The 15,788-nt window shown below is 37.2% G+C and overlaps 1 protein-coding gene across 12 annotated transcripts in view; it reads right to left on the bottom strand.

Annotated features, from left to right (window-relative positions):
* The window catches only part of LINGO2 (leucine rich repeat and Ig domain containing 2), a 1,171,177-nt gene that overhangs the window by 212,212 nt on the left and 943,177 nt on the right, over positions 1 to 15,788 (bottom strand). For 2 of the 12 annotated variants that reach the window (XM_058695158.1, XM_058695160.1), the window contains exon 1: positions 6,330 to 6,975. The exons of the other annotated variants lie outside the window; for them this stretch is intronic. The gene's annotated coding sequence lies outside the window, so the exon portion shown is untranslated. Of the gene's footprint in view, positions 1 to 6,329; positions 6,976 to 15,788 lie in introns of those variants that run through there. 12 annotated transcript variants of the gene reach the window in all.

The following is a 15,788-nucleotide window of genomic DNA, read 5'->3' as shown; positions in this document are numbered from 1 at the left end:
AAATGCTTGAAGTGAATCATCTATTCTCTTCTTTAAGTGTATTAATATAAGGACAACTTAGGTAATCACAGGTTCAGAAGTCTATAACAGTATTAGCCCTCATATCTGTATTTTCTATCCTGATCATTGATCTGCCACTCAAGATGTGACCTTGGGTAAGCAGCAGTCTTCTGGTGCTTCACTGTGGATTAGGGAAGTAAAAGCAGATAACTTTTCTATAAGCCAAAGACAGCTCTTCAAGGTTGGAAAAGCACTAGGAAAACAGGGGAGAGTCTGCTTTATCAGCCACCATTGGGCTGCCTCCATTGCAGGTGCTGACTCACTCAGGTGAACTTTCTTTCAGTTGCTATGCGGTCAGGCATATTGTCAGAGATAAGGAAGGTTCCTGGTGAACTCAGCAATACTTTGCTGGAGCATCTGTCCTATTAATGAGTGTGAAGTTTTGTATTTTTGGATTGTAAATGAAATTTCCACATATCTATTATGCATGTGAGAATAAAGATACACATGTGTGAAAAGCATTTACAAATTATCCCCTCTGTTTAGTATTTGCATGCTTGCTGCTAGAATCTTTCTTAGCAAAAGGCAGAAAGGCCAGTTCCTTGACATTGCTTCCCTGTTCTGTTTTTTCATCTCCCTTCACTGTGTTCTCCTTCCCATTTCATCTTCTTTTTAGTTTCACTCAGGTATAAAGGATTGTTAACAGCATAAAGGTCAGCTAAACAACATGGTTCAAAAGATAGAATTCAAGAAATAGCTGGAGAGTAGAAGATTTTTGTAGGCAACAGGATGGTTGCCAGTTCCACTTATTCAATAAATATCATTTTTTTTCCTATCCTCTCCCAAGAAAGAGAACTCCAGGAGTATCACCACACACACACACACACACACACACACACACACACACATTGAAGGATGCACACTATTTGCGGAAGGGATGAATAAACAATAGACTGTTCACTAGTCTAGCCAATGTGGTTATTCAAATTGGAAGCTATATGCCAACGTAGTCTCCTATGCACTTTCATAGAAGCAAAAATCACATGAGAAATGTAGATTGTGTTAATATGTTTGGAAATCTACTGTTTTGATGTTTGTTAGTCTCCACTCAGATGGAGACTCATTTCCTAACCCTCTGCTGTAGAGACAAAGGTAAGTTGCTACCACTGTCCAGCAGAGATGGATGGATGGGGAGGAAAACAGCAAGCACAGGAAGTCTAGGACTGGGCCTCTTTGGGGCTGTTGCTCTTACTACCAACCAGCACATCCACTGATTTCAGATTATACTTTCTGAGCTGCCTGCAATAGGCATCAAAATTGCCAATAGTTTGTCAAGCAGAAACATTAAACAAGAAGTTTTCTATGAGCAGGGTTTGGAGGATTAATCAATTCCATTCATTGTTGTTTGAATAATGCCTCATTATTAAACACCTCAGATTTTCTAGGCAAAGGGGATGGCTTAGGCCAGTGGCTCCCTAAGTGTAATCCCCAGACCAGCAGCATCCATATCCACTGAAAAGTTGTTGGAAATGTAAATTCCTAGGCCCTGTTCCAGACCTATTGAATTAGAAATGCCAATGGTGGGGCCAGAAATCTATGTGTTAGTAAGCCCTTCAGATGATCCTGCTGTACATTCAAGTTTGAGAACCATGGACATAGGGAATTTTGTGAAGCCCAGTGAAAAGTTTTCAAACTGACAGCAAGGACCAAACCCTTCTTACAGTTCATTGAAAGTCACAAAACATTAAGGCCTATTCAGATTTCTCTGACAATGTCAGCAGCAGGGCCAATTCTTGTGTCCCAGCATCCAGAATTGTAGGAAATAAGCTTAGGAATTCCCTTAGCTTGCACTGATGGGTTAACAAGGCATAAAGAATTAGAAAGCCACAGGATGTACACACCCAAGTTTGGGTAAACAAGATTAGGTAAACGGGGCAAAGGCCCCCAGTATAGGACAAGCGGGGCAAAGGTCCCAGTATAGGACAAAGGTATAGGAATAGGGAATCTCAGGATGAAAACATCCAAGATGAGGTAAACAAGATTAGGTATTCAGGGTGGAAACACCACCCCCCCCTCCAAATTTACAATAGCAGAAAGCTGCTTTGGCCAAACAAATTAGGTAAACAGGTAAATAGGGCTATAGACCTCAGCAGGGCAAAGTTGCCCAGAGCACAGCTAATTAGCAAAAGAAAGGTGTCTTGTTGACCCTAAGGTAGCTTGCTCTGTCTTTCTTGTCCCCTAGACCAGTTTAAGTAAACAGAGGTGATGCCTCACGTTTGCTATAAATAACCTTCCAACCGTGCCAGGATTTTGTTTTGTATTAACTCAACCCCCTAACACCACATATCTTCAAAATGCCCTTTCCCTCACGCCCATTAGTTAATGTTCATGATTTCATTGTCTTTTTGTGCACACCCATCACCATGTTTGTAAGACTTCTGATCCTAATAAAAACAGAGCAAGGGTCCTTACTCTGGCCTCTTGCCTCCTCCTGACATTAGCCTCTCTCACATTCTTAATCCTGTGTCCTGCTTTCTTGCTGGACAAGAGGGAACTCCAGACCCAGAGTCTACAACAGAGAATCACTGCTGAGTTAGTGTGCACAGAATGTACCTTTCATGCAGGGAACAGCAACTATGATGCATGGTTGAAATCTAGTTCACTGCATATTTTTGTAGATAAAGTTTTACTGGAACACAGCCACACTCATTGATTTGCTTTGTATCTATGATTGCTTTCATGCAGCAATGGCAGAGCTGAGTCATTGCAGCAGAGACCTTATAGATGAGAGTTCCATAATGTGGCTACAGAAAACTGTGGCAAGGACACTGCATGGCATTCCACCATCAGATTGAGATCAAGCCTGTAAATATATAAGTATCCATGCAGGGAAGTATACAGGGTACCATCAGCCCACACTAGTATCTTCTTGGGAATGAGCTTATGTAAAAATATACTATTTTGGAAGGCTGCTTGAAGAGCCCAAGAAGATGGGGCTCATCATAGTAAAATTTGGGGAAGGAAAAAGAAGAAAAACAGTTGGAGTAGGATTGGAAAATTCATATGTTGCAGTTTCCTTCTCATGCAAAAGACAGACATTACCAACCAGTCATGATGCTCCTGTTCTCAGAGCCCTAACTGGGTTCACAACCCTTCTCAATACAACCCTCTAGGCAGACATTACTAATCTTTTGAAGTTGGTGCTTTAGAGTAAACTTATTGGTCATAATGTTCCTGGATTAAAGAACAAGTCCAGGAACGGTTTCCATGAAGTCACTCTCTACAACATATGTGGGGGAGTTCTGGGGGACTCAGGAGCATAATCAGGAATGAGAGGTTCCCTATAGGAAGTATGAATTAGAAAGGAGGAGGTAGCCTCCTCTTTTCCAGAGAAGGAATGGAAACAAACAATATTCCAGGTACTTTCATATATGCTGTTTTAATCTTCTCTATACTCCCAAAAATTAGATTCCACCATCTTTTATGGTAACTGTAGCTCTTAATAACTTGTTAGAGGTAACATACCTAACAAATGACATGATGAGGCTCATCTGGTCAACACTAAAGTCGCTATTTTTCTGCTACCACTTCTACCACTACACTGTTTTGTCAAAGGGTGCATTCTTCACAAATTTTACTTTTGAAATTGAACTTGAAAGTATGGTTTATTTAAATGAATGACAAAGTTGGATTGAGGAAAGAAGAGAGAAAAGAGAAAAGAGGAAGACGGGGAGGGAGGGAGGGAGGCAGAGAGAAAGAGAGAGAGACTCAGGCGGATAGAGACACAGAGAAAGGTAGAGAGAGATAGGCTAGGGATATAATTCAGAAAGTATATAGAAATTTCTTCTAAAAGGAGAAAGTAATGACAATAGAAAACTTCAACATCAAACTTTCAAGAAGAAAGCTAAATGAAAAAGGCCTAAAATAACTACCTCTACACATAGTACAAGAAAACATCTGCTGCTTTGTCTGACCCAGGAGGCAAATATTCATGTACAAATTCTTCCTTCTCTGGAGAGCCTACTAATGGTGTTATGGCTAAAGAAGGACAGGAGGAATTAAAAAAAAAATAAACTCTTTCCAAAACTTTGAAGAGACAAGATCAGAGCTGGATTTATGGGTAGGTGAAGTAGGCGATTGCTTTGAGAACTGTTAGGAAGGTCCAGCTACTCTGAAGTAGTACCCATCCTAGGTACCAGTTTTCCCAAAACAGCACCTTTTGAAAATTATTCCTTTGATCTAAGCATTGCCCTCTTCTGGATCTCCTTTTAAGGGTAACTAAATTTGGTAGTGATAACACATTCAATCAGAGTTCACCAGTGTGCAAAAAACAAAGAGTGAGCAATAATGTCTTGCATGTAAATTTTAGGGTTTTTTTTTTCAATATTATACACAATGCAGAATGTTTGAAGCATTTTTTCAGGCCTTTAAAACTGTAATAAAATCTGTCTTGTAAATACCGTAACACTATGCCAGTGTTCATCAGATGTGTTTCCTAGAATACTCATTCTACATAATTCCCCTTGATTAAACAGTATAATGGTAAAAAAAAAAAGTAAGTGTGGAAAATGTTGCCTATTTTATTCCCTTTATGGTATATAATAATTAGTAGAAGTCATCAGTGGCTCTGAGAAGCCCTATAGTAATGGTATTGAACCAATTTTTGCCCAAATGTATTTGTTCAAAAGAGTCTTCCCCTTCCACTCCTTGGCGGTCACATTCATCAGAAGACTGGAATGCAGTTTTGGAAACCGAGCTGCTAAAATACAATTTCTAGCACTTCTTTCCACTCACAGACTTTTTATCCCTTAGTCATATTGGAAGCTTTGATGGCTAAAGACACTCCTACAACTTGATAGTCCATAAGAGTTACCTGGAGGACTTTTCGAAACAGTTTTTAGACATGCTCAAAATCAGTTATTCTAAGTAGTGGTCAGGAAATTTGCACTTTTATATCCCACAGTCTGGCAACTTACATAAGAATAATTTATAAGAGTATATTTTGAGATATAAAAGAGATAAAAGACTCTCCACCTTAGGAAGCCTAAATTTTAATCATTAAATGATCTTATCTAGGTGGATTTGATAAAATCAGAGAGCAAAGTCTTACCATCACAGATGTTAGATTTTGGAGGACTTGTCTGTACCCAACTATCTTCTTTCATCTTCCATTTATCTGGCTAAAGCCTTTATTCACCCTGTAACTCCAGAACCCCTCATCCCATTCTGGATCCAGCTTCATGCCCTTGCCTTCTTGACCTTATTGCATGACTAGACCTTTGACAGAAGCACATCTGATACCCATCCATCCCTCTGAGGTTCACAAACACATCTCCTTCTCTCCAAGGAGTCTCTGGGTACCGTATTCTTTCTCAGCTAGGATCCATGGGGTCCACACAAACATGAACAAGTTCAGGTTTCTTTTGTACTTCTTCTAGAGGGATAGAAGGGATAAAAATGGCATTACAGCATCTGAGGTGCTGGATCAGAGAAGAACTACCAGGAGAGAGTCATAATCCTTCATTTTATCTGTCTTTCACCCAGTCATTCACATCCCTCCTGGTCTCAGTGCTTGCCTTGACCTCATCTAATAGAAGAACTAGAATAGTCTGGAGAGATGGAGACTCCTATGCAAGCTAATATTTCTTAAATAAAAAGGGGATCCTACAGTACACAGGGTAAGTCCCATGGAGGCTCTTGTCTTACTCTCTGACACTATGAGGTACAGCAAGTGAAGTTGTATTGCTCCAGTGTCTGTTTAGGTTAATGCAATCATAAATGGGAGACATACTTCATTAAACAAATACTTTTGAAGACCTGCTGTAGGCCAGGTACTGCTCTAAGTCCCAGGGATTCAACAATGAAAAAGAGACAGAAAAAAAATCCCTATTCCCATAATGCTTATGTTCCAGACAGATGAGACAGATGATGAACAAAATAAACAAGAAAAATATATATTACACTATACAGAGATAGGTTTTATGGAGAAAATAATAATTAAAAATGACTAGGAAGTATTGATGTGTGTGTGGGGGGGGGGGGGTATATAACTGTAATTTTATTTAAGGTGGTCCAGGAAGATTTAAGTGAGGAAAGAATAGTAAAAGGTAAGAGAAGGAAACCAAACAGATATCTGGGGAAAAACAGTGTCCCAGATAGAGGAAACACAGGTGCAAAGGCCCTGAGGTGGAAACGACCCTGGCATGTATGACAAATAGCCAGAATGCTGGAGAGGATGAACAAGAACAGGCCTAGCAGTAGATGAGATCAGAGAAACAACTGAGACAAAATCCCCAGGACTTTATAGACAATTGTGGTTTTTTCCCTACCTTTTATTGGAGGTTTAGAGCAGAGAAATGGCATGATCTTACATATGCTTAACAGGATCTCTCTGGCTGCTATGTTCAGAACAGATGCAATGGGTCAGTAGTAGACACAGTAGACTGGAAACTGTAGCAGTCATCCAGGAAACAGATAATGGTGGCTGAGATGGGGATAGACACAGTGAAGGCAGATGTGGGTACATTTTAAAGGAAGAGTCATCAGGATTTCCTGACAGAAAATAAAGAGAGGGTTCAGAGACCACTCCCAGGTTCTGGGCTTGTACCAGCAGATGACGAGAACTGCCATTAAACAAAAAGGGAAAGACTGCAGGAGGAACAATTTGAGGGTGAAGATCAGATTGGTTTCTGACATTCTAAATTTGCAGCACATATTTCAAATCTAGAGTTCAGAGTAAAGATCTGGGGTGGGCACAAATGCTTTAAAATTAAAGAGAAGGAAGGAGTTACAAGTCTTTTGTGTTAGGCAAACATATGCAAGCTGACTAATTTAAACAATGGCGCACAATCGATTACTTCTTAATACATACATGATAGCATGATCTTTAAGGCTTTTCCATGGTCTAAACTTCTGATTTAATTTCATGCTAAAACTAGAAAAAGAATTTAAAGCACTGAAACTCCTTAGTACTGGATAATTGCCTTATAATTCCAAATGATGATTCACTCCTTTATCATTCTCCCTATACTAGTCACCTCAGACATTTTCATAGCTTCTGGTCTCAGCTATCCAAGCTTGTAATTAGTTGCTCTTTAGAATAGGTTCATTAATCCCTTTAAATTTTTCTCTGCTGTTTGCTTTGGACTCTAAATGTTTCTACTTGGCCCTTCTTTAGGCCAAATCATTTCTTCTGCTGTCCAAAGCTTAGAGCCTTTGTATGGAACTAGATGGCTGGAGGGCTTTTCAAATGAGCTGCCCCCACACTAACTCCTAATTCATTTTTACCTATTCACTCAGGGCTTCTCTTTCCATGTGGGTGAACATTACACTGCACTACCTGTTTTTTTAATAGTTCAGATAATTCCTTTTGATAAATAAAATACAGCGCATATATATATATATATATATATATATATATATATATATGTATTTAAGCTAAATTGTTTCCTTCTCTCAGGTGCGGCATACCCTGACTTGTCAACATCATATTTATAAACAGCCCCTACTTAGGAATGGCCAGGCTCTTACCACCACCTCCTAAAGTAGAGGCACTACAAGGGCAGAGTTGATGGGACCAGAGGGGAGAGGTCTGAGACTACTATCTCTCCTCTAACTTTGCCTGGGAGAGGCTCAGCCTTAAGGAATTAGAATTCACTCTTATCTTTTCCTCTATCACCAAAAGTTGGGATGAGTGAATTTCTTCCCACTGCTTTTGGATATAAGAGACAGAAAGATGACAAGATTTTCCTAGACATTCTGATGGTTTCTAAGGACAATGTTTAGAATATGGAGACAAGCCAAAGAAAATGAAGATATGGTGACCATATCTAGAGCTATAGTTCCCTGTTACCAGAATCAAGAAATAATTAGGTCAAAGAGGCCATCTAGGCTGGGATGGCAGCACCATCATTTATGTATGATTACCACAACACGATGTGTTCAAATTTTAAAACAAAGGACTTTCAAATTAATTTTTGGAACACGATCCATCCTTAATGGTGTATAAAGAAAAAGCCTATGTTAAGCAACTGCTTAAGATTTGGAAGGGGGAATAAGGAAAGAAAAAAATAACAAACGGGTCTAAAGATTTGTATCAGTTACGAAGAGAATCGTGGCAAAGATTAGAGACTGTGTAGTAGAAAGTTCACATTCTGAGGCCAATTTTTGCAGTAGGTACAGACTGTCCTGAAGATTCAGAACAGAGTTCCTGAGGTTATCTTTATACACCTTCTGAAGCCACTCAGAAATGAAAGATAGTTAAAGCAGTGATCATTTTTCTTATATTAATCAGAATGGAAAGAAGCAAGGTTTAAGAGATGATTAAATTTTCAGTGCTTCAACCAGTGCCTAATATTCCATGAAGAACAGAAAACTTGAAGCTGTTCTGATCAAGACAGCACTAGGCGTGTGTATGAGCATGTGTGTTTGTGGGGTGTGTGTGTTAACTCATGCACGCTTATGTGGTGTGTGTTTGAGGGGTAGTAGGTAGTGATGGGGGAAGAGTGAAGAAGTAATGAAAATAATTAAGTGACACAGCATTTTCTACTGTTTAGAACAGATCTACTTAGAGGGGGTGCAGTTAACTAAGATCTCTTAGTCCAGAATCCATGAACCCCTGGGTTACTAACATTGTACTATTATAAAAATTTCAAATCTTTAACAAATGTAGAAATTCTGACTCATTATGGCCAAGAAAGCCATGTTTTCAATAGTCTCCTCAGGTCCACCCTGATTCAGATGCCAGATTATCTCCCCCACACTTTCAGAATTTCTAGGCTGATCTGTCTGTAAATGGAGTTGATAAACTCCCCCAAGTTTTAAAATTTGGGATGTGATTGTCTTTTTCTAGGGAGGAAATCCATAGCTTATGCATCGTCTCATGGGGTTCTATAACCTCACCAATATCCTAAAAACAAAAACAAAAAAGGACTGTGCCAATGGAAATCAAAATTTCTGGTATTTGAAGTTTTTCTATTTATTCAACCTACAGGTACAAAGTAAGCTATTCATCAGTAGAAGCTGGGGCAGGGCATACCACAACTGGGTCAAATTAACTGATGACACATAATTGTGCTGAAGAAACATCTAAATAAAAATATAATTATATTAAAGAATTATGAGAACTTAAGAACCAAACAGATGTCTACTCTCTTGTGGTTTTGTACTGTGATGACCAAATGATCTGTAATTGCATAAGTGGAGAAAATTATCTTGCTCTTTATCAGCCAGATGCCAATTAGGATTTTGAAGGCAGCCTGTCTTAAGCATAAAAGAAGGTGCTCAGTCTCTGTTTCTTAATTTCTTTAAAATAAATGGCCAATCTGAAATCATAGCCCCCTGAACAGAGTTTAAGAGAAAGCATGAAAACAGTCCATGGCTAAGCTTGCTCTAGGCATGCAAGGCTGGGCTTATTGCCAAGGAGACAACTCTGTGTAAAAAAAGATAAAATGACTGAAATAACTCCTGGTCATAGTGGTAAATGGAGAAGGTATTTTACAATCAAGTTTGCAGCCTTCCACTTTTTCCTGGACTTTGATTTCACTCCCTAATCAACATCTCACAAAATCAAGTATCAGTTTTTGTCCAGGCAAGAAGAATGCAATTTATTATTATCACCTTGTTTATCCAGGCACCCCTTCCTCCTTTTACTCCTTCCCGCCTCCTTCTTTCCTTCCTTTCTTGCCTGCCTCCCCTTCCTTTTTTCTTTCTCTTCACAAATATTTAATGAGCATTTACTATGTCCATGCTCAATGTCAGGAACATTACATAGGCTTAGGAAAAACATATGGTATGAATAAATGTTACCAATAACCTCAATGATAAATCCAGTGATGACATTTCTATCCTCATCTTTCTTGACCTCTCAGCAGCATCTATAGATCTAACCACTCCTTCTTTCTTGCAACATTATCTTCCCCTGACTTTCATAAAATTACAATGATCTGATTTTCCTCTGATTCATTGGTCTACTTGCCAATTTATTTCTCTGGGTCCTCATCCCCTACGTGACCATTAAATGTTGCACAGGTGTATGTCTTAGGTCACCTTCTATTTTCTGTCTAGTTATCTCCTCTACTCCTTGGGCTGTACATGCTATCTATATGCTGATGACTCCCCAATTTTCATATTCATCCTGAGCCTCTGTACGGAGCACTAGATTTGTATATCCAACTTCTTACTTGATATCTAAATAAGATGCTCTCTCTCTCTCATCTTTGGTTATACCCCCCTGGCCTGACTCTGGTGGTGACATGTCTCTTAGTTCAGATTATTTAACCAAAGCCAATCTGTCTCTATGTACTTGTAAACATTATCACTGCAAAAATCTATGTGTCATAATTTTTTTTAAAAACACTAAATATTTATGCTCAATGCTGGCTTTATTTTTGATTAATCAGTTTATCAGAGTGGCCAAACTGGGATCTCTTTTGAAACAGTATATACACAAACCCACAATATTTGATATGTGGTGTAGGCTGCATAATTTTGAAAATACATTTTTTTTTGTATTAAAATTTTTGTCTTTGAAGCTGCTGTTTCCTTCCCAGGGGGCATGAAAAAAAAAAAAAAACAATTCCAACAGTATCCAGTGAGTCACATACTAAAGACATTAAGGGCAAGAGATAATTGTGGAGATGGAGCAGAATTTAACTAGTATGTCATAATATATACTGCTGAATGGCTCACAATTGATGGTTACTGGCATAGTACAAATTTAATTTATTCCTAGAGGAATCAGGATGCAAAGATAGGTTACCCGGATGCTCTCAAAATTTATGCTGGGATTTCAAATGTTTTGTGAAATATTTTTCATGTTATGACTAATGTTATTATTATAAATATGGTTTCAACCCCAATGCTTTTCCTCAGTGTAGTCCCATTTATCCTTAGCTATAACAGCTAGATTCACATTTACCAAAACTGCTTTCCATTTACTGTGCTATTTTAATGCAAAATATGATTAATTAGGAATGTGTGTTTCAAACTCACATATGTGTTGTTGCTCTTTCATTTTTTAAACTAAGTTATTTGCAATGTGTGAAAAATTAAATGAATGTCTCCTATGATTTCTTAACTATTAAATATATGTGGAAATAAAATAAGAGATTAGTTGAATGACAGATACTCAAAATGCATTTTCAATGGGGATACTGCTGTGTCATTAATGTTTACTGCTGTCAGCAGAAATGTTCTTTTGAAAACCACTTTACTGAAGAGATCTCTACTTGTAACTATTTTCAGCAGTAAGATAGTGTATTAAGATATATATGCAGTAAGCAGGTTGCTAAAAAACATGATTTAGCAAGAAAAGCTAGCTTCATACTCTTGTAAGTGGTATAATTAGGGCTAACAGATATTTAAGTAAATAGCAAGCAAAAATTTAAGGAGTTTGAAAGGTATAAAAGTGAGCGCCAGGGGTGCCTGGGTGGCTCAGTCGGTTAAGCAGCCGACTTCGGCTCAGGTCACGATCTCGCGGTCCGTGAGTTCGAGCCCCGCGTAGGGCTCTGTGCTGACAGCTCAGAGCCTGGAGCCTGTTTCAGATTCTGTGTCTCCCTCTCTCTCTGCCCCTCCCCTGTTCATGCTCTGTCTCTCTCTGTCTCAAAAATAAATAAACGTTAAAAAAAAAGTGAGTGCCAAGTAAAAATCTTTATAATAATTGGACAGTAAAATAAGGCAAGAGGTGGAAATCTATTAATTACATCAAGAATCCTAAGGAGCCAACAGATAATTTCTCAGAAAATAGAAAATACATAGAAAAGCATGATATCTAAATGTAACCACTAGAACCAGAATACAAACTGCTCATTCTCTTTAGCTATTATACAACAAATCTCATAACTCATTAATTTATGACAGCAACAATCATTTTATCTCTCATCTGTTCTGTGGGTAAGGCATTTGGAAATGACTTTCGGCAGTTCTGACGCAGAGTCCCTTACGTTATCCCAGTCATGTGGTGGCTGGAGCTGGCACAACCAAAATCTAGGGCAACGAGAACCAGTCTAGGCATCCCCTACACTTTGTGTGGTCTCTATAAGCTGGTTAATTCTTCATGACAGTCTGGTAGTCTCAGTGCAATCAGACTGCTTGTGTAGAAGCTGCTTTTTTTCCAGAATGACCAACCCTAGAAAGTAAAGTGGAAGTGCTTGGAATTTTTGTGACTTTGCTTTGGAAATCATATGGCATCTCTTGTACCTTAATTTATTGGGCAAGGCAGACAAAGTCCAGTCCAAGTTCAAAGGGAGGAGACACAGACCCCATCTTTCCAAAAGGGGACTGTCAAAGTAAAATTGCAAGAATGTATGAAATGGGAGATATTGTTGGTGCCATTTCTGGAAAATACAATCTGCCAAACCTTCTATATTTTCAGAAGAAATATATAAGAGAAGAAACTGAATATAGACAATGAATTATGGCATGAAATATAATAGTAACGAACAGCATGTGCCAAGTACTTTTCTGAATTCTTTACAAATACTAGCCCAATTAATCCTTACAATTCTGTGAAAGATACCAGTAGAATCCTTATTTTTTTATTTATAAAAATTTTAATGCTTATTTATTTCTGAGAGAGAGAGTCAAGACAGAGCACCAGCAGGGGAGGGACAGAGAGTGGGAGACACAGAACTCAAAGCTGTCAGCACAGAGCAGAATGTAGGGCTTGAACACACGAACTGTGAGATCATGACCTGAGCTCAAGTCAGATGCTTAATCAAATGAGCCATCCAGGTGCCCCAAATCTTTATTTTATAGATGAGAAAACCAAGACAAGAAAAGTAAAATAAATTGCCAAAGGTGCTGCAGCTAATTGATTGTTGAGCTTGTATCTGAAGCCAGTAATCTGACTCCAGGGTACATTCTCTCAATCCCTTAGTCATATTTCTCTCATAAGAATAGAATGAAAACCTAACTTATGTATCCTAACAAAAAGTGGCCAAATGCCTTAGTTAGAAGGAAAAGCCAATAAATTCAATTAAAAAAAAAAAACTCCAAGTAAATGCTACCTGAGAAATGTATGTAAAACAAAGTGACACTGGAATTATAGAAAGAAATGAAGGGTTTTGCAAAACATATCTGTCAATGAAAACAACTAGAAAAAGTTAAGAGCATTGTGTTAGGTAGTTGCTCAAAATTAGCATGTTGGAATATATATATACATATATATATACATATATATTATACATACACACACACACACACACACACACACAAACTAGCCATTTACAAAGAAAATTATAGGAAAAGACTAATTTACAATGGAAACAAAAATGTATATCTAGGAATAAGCTTGACAAAAAGTAAGAAGAATTTAAATGAATTTTAAACTCAATTCATTTAAATACTTCTATTTGATAAGGAAACAAAAAGATTTAAATATATGTAAAATTGTTCCATTTTCTTGATAGGAAGATTCAACATTATAGGGATGTCTGTGCTCCTAAGCTAATCTATAAAAACTAATGGAATTTTCATAAAAATACCTCTAGATTCCTTGGTGTGCCTGGCTGGTCCAGTTGGCAGAGCATGTGACTCATGATCTCAAGGTCTTGAGTTCAAGCCCCACACTGGGTGTAGAGATTACTAAATAAATTAAAAAATAAACTTAAAAAATTGATTTTTTTTAAAAAAATCTAGACAAGTTAAATCTAAAACTTATATGGGAAAATATAAACAAGACTATCTGGGAAATTTATGAGGAAAATGAACAGAATAATTAAAAGAAGTTAGTCTAGATAATATTTAAACATGTTATAAGGCTAAAATAACTAAAACAGTATAGTATAAATTAGTAAAATTGATTAAAAGGATAAGAAATGAAATGTAGTACAGTATATAATAAAAATAATAAAGATAACATGGCAAATCAGTAGGAATAGCATGGATTGTTCAATAAAATGCTATTAGTCCACAGTAATCTGGAAAACTAATAAAGTTGGATTATTCCTCATATTCTTTTGGAATCTCAGATCTGTGAAGGTTTTCTAAATATTATATAACACTTTAAAACTATTAAAAGGAAAATGTATAAATTCAATTTATAAATACTCAGGAGAATTTGCATGGCATAAAATTTATTAAGTCAAAAGATAAATAGCAAACCAGGAAAAAAAATGTTTAGAATTCATACTACAAAGAGCTGTCAATTATTTTACAAAGCTTTCCCAAACCAACAAGAAATAGACTATTTGGATAGAAAAAAACCAGAAAAGGCTATTGATCATCCCCACTTATTATAAAAGAATTCAAAGTAAAATTAGTGGGATTTTTTTTGTGTGTGTGCATAACAGATTGGGAAAAATAGAACAAGTTTGATAATGCACCATGCTAATAAAGGTATTGGTAGACACACTGTGTAAATGGGAGAGATATCTGGTTAAAACTTTAGGATGATAATTTGGCATAACTATCAAAATTACATATGCACATAACACCGTGACTCAAGCATTTTGTCTAGGGAGTTTATTCCATAGAAATGTATTTAAGGAATGACACAGAAAAACAGAGTAAAAATATCTAAAGTTCCATCAATAGTGGTCTCTCAAGGTAAATTAGAATGTTTTATTAAAAGTCATGTGAGTCCTATATACACAGATATGAAAAGATTGCTGAAAGCCTGTTACAGAATGATATGTACAGAGTTAGCATTCGTATTACTTATAAAGGTGCGCCTCATTTACTTACATCACATGCTCAAGTATGCGTACATTTTCTTTGCATGGATACATGTAAGAAACTGGTCACAGAGGTCGCTTCTAGGAGGAGTGGGAATGAAGACAGAGGTGAATTTACTTTTCACCAACCACATATTTTTGCTTAAAATGGAAAAAAAATGTTTCCATTTTCAACTCATTTTGACATTTTGCCATTCTTCCTTTTTTTAACTATGCTAAACATGGAACTCATTTTTAAAATGGAACTGTCTTGGGCCATCTGGCTGGCTCAGCCAGTAGAGCATGAGACTGTTGACCTCAGGGTTGTGAGTTCAAGCCCCATGTTGGGTGTAGAGATTACTTACAAATAAAGTCTTTAAAAAACTACAATGACATCAAAATCAAGATACAGAACATTTCCATAACCTCAAAACTATTCCCTCATGCCTTTTTGCAGTCACCCCCTTGCCACAGTCTAGCAACCCACCATCTTCTTTATGTCATTGGGAAGAAAGGGAAACTCCCTGTGTAAAATGAAGTCTGATTAGAAAACAAACAAGCAAACACAATGACAACAAAACACTCTCCACAACAGGGAATTTTTAAAAGCAAAAAGGAGTTCTACCTTCACAAATAATCCAGAGCTATTAGGGGCTCCCTTATTGAATAAGCATTTAAGCTAATGTAGTTCCTGCTAATAGAGTTTTACACTGAAAAGTCATGACTAAGATAGGTAACTTTCCTTCTGGGGTTATTTTAAACAAAAAGTGTGTTACCTAGGTTTGAGTTGCATTTAATGACTTCTCAAATTTCCTTCCAGTTTTATCATTTTATTCCTTTTAGAAAGAAAATAAAAGGCCTACAAATTTGGGAGATGAAATAAGACGTTTCTAAGATGAATCACATAGGCTTTATCTGAGGTAGCATTCTCATTGTATAAAAGAGAACTAGGCCATGTAGGTTAGAGTAATGATTTTCCCAAAGCAGAGACAGTTTTTTAAGGAAAAATCAAACATTTACATATGCCTTCAAAAATACAATCCCTCCTAAAAAATAAGTATTTAATCAGGATATACTTTCTCCAAAGGCATGACTCTTTTTGCGCAAAGTATTCTTGATAAAAATCTGCATGTA

Source organism: Neofelis nebulosa, chromosome 12 (genome assembly GCF_028018385.1).
Source record: "Neofelis nebulosa isolate mNeoNeb1 chromosome 12, mNeoNeb1.pri, whole genome shotgun sequence".
Taxonomy (NCBI): Eukaryota; Metazoa; Chordata; class Mammalia; order Carnivora; family Felidae; genus Neofelis; species Neofelis nebulosa.
This window is presented reverse-complemented; position numbering and strand designations above follow the sequence as displayed.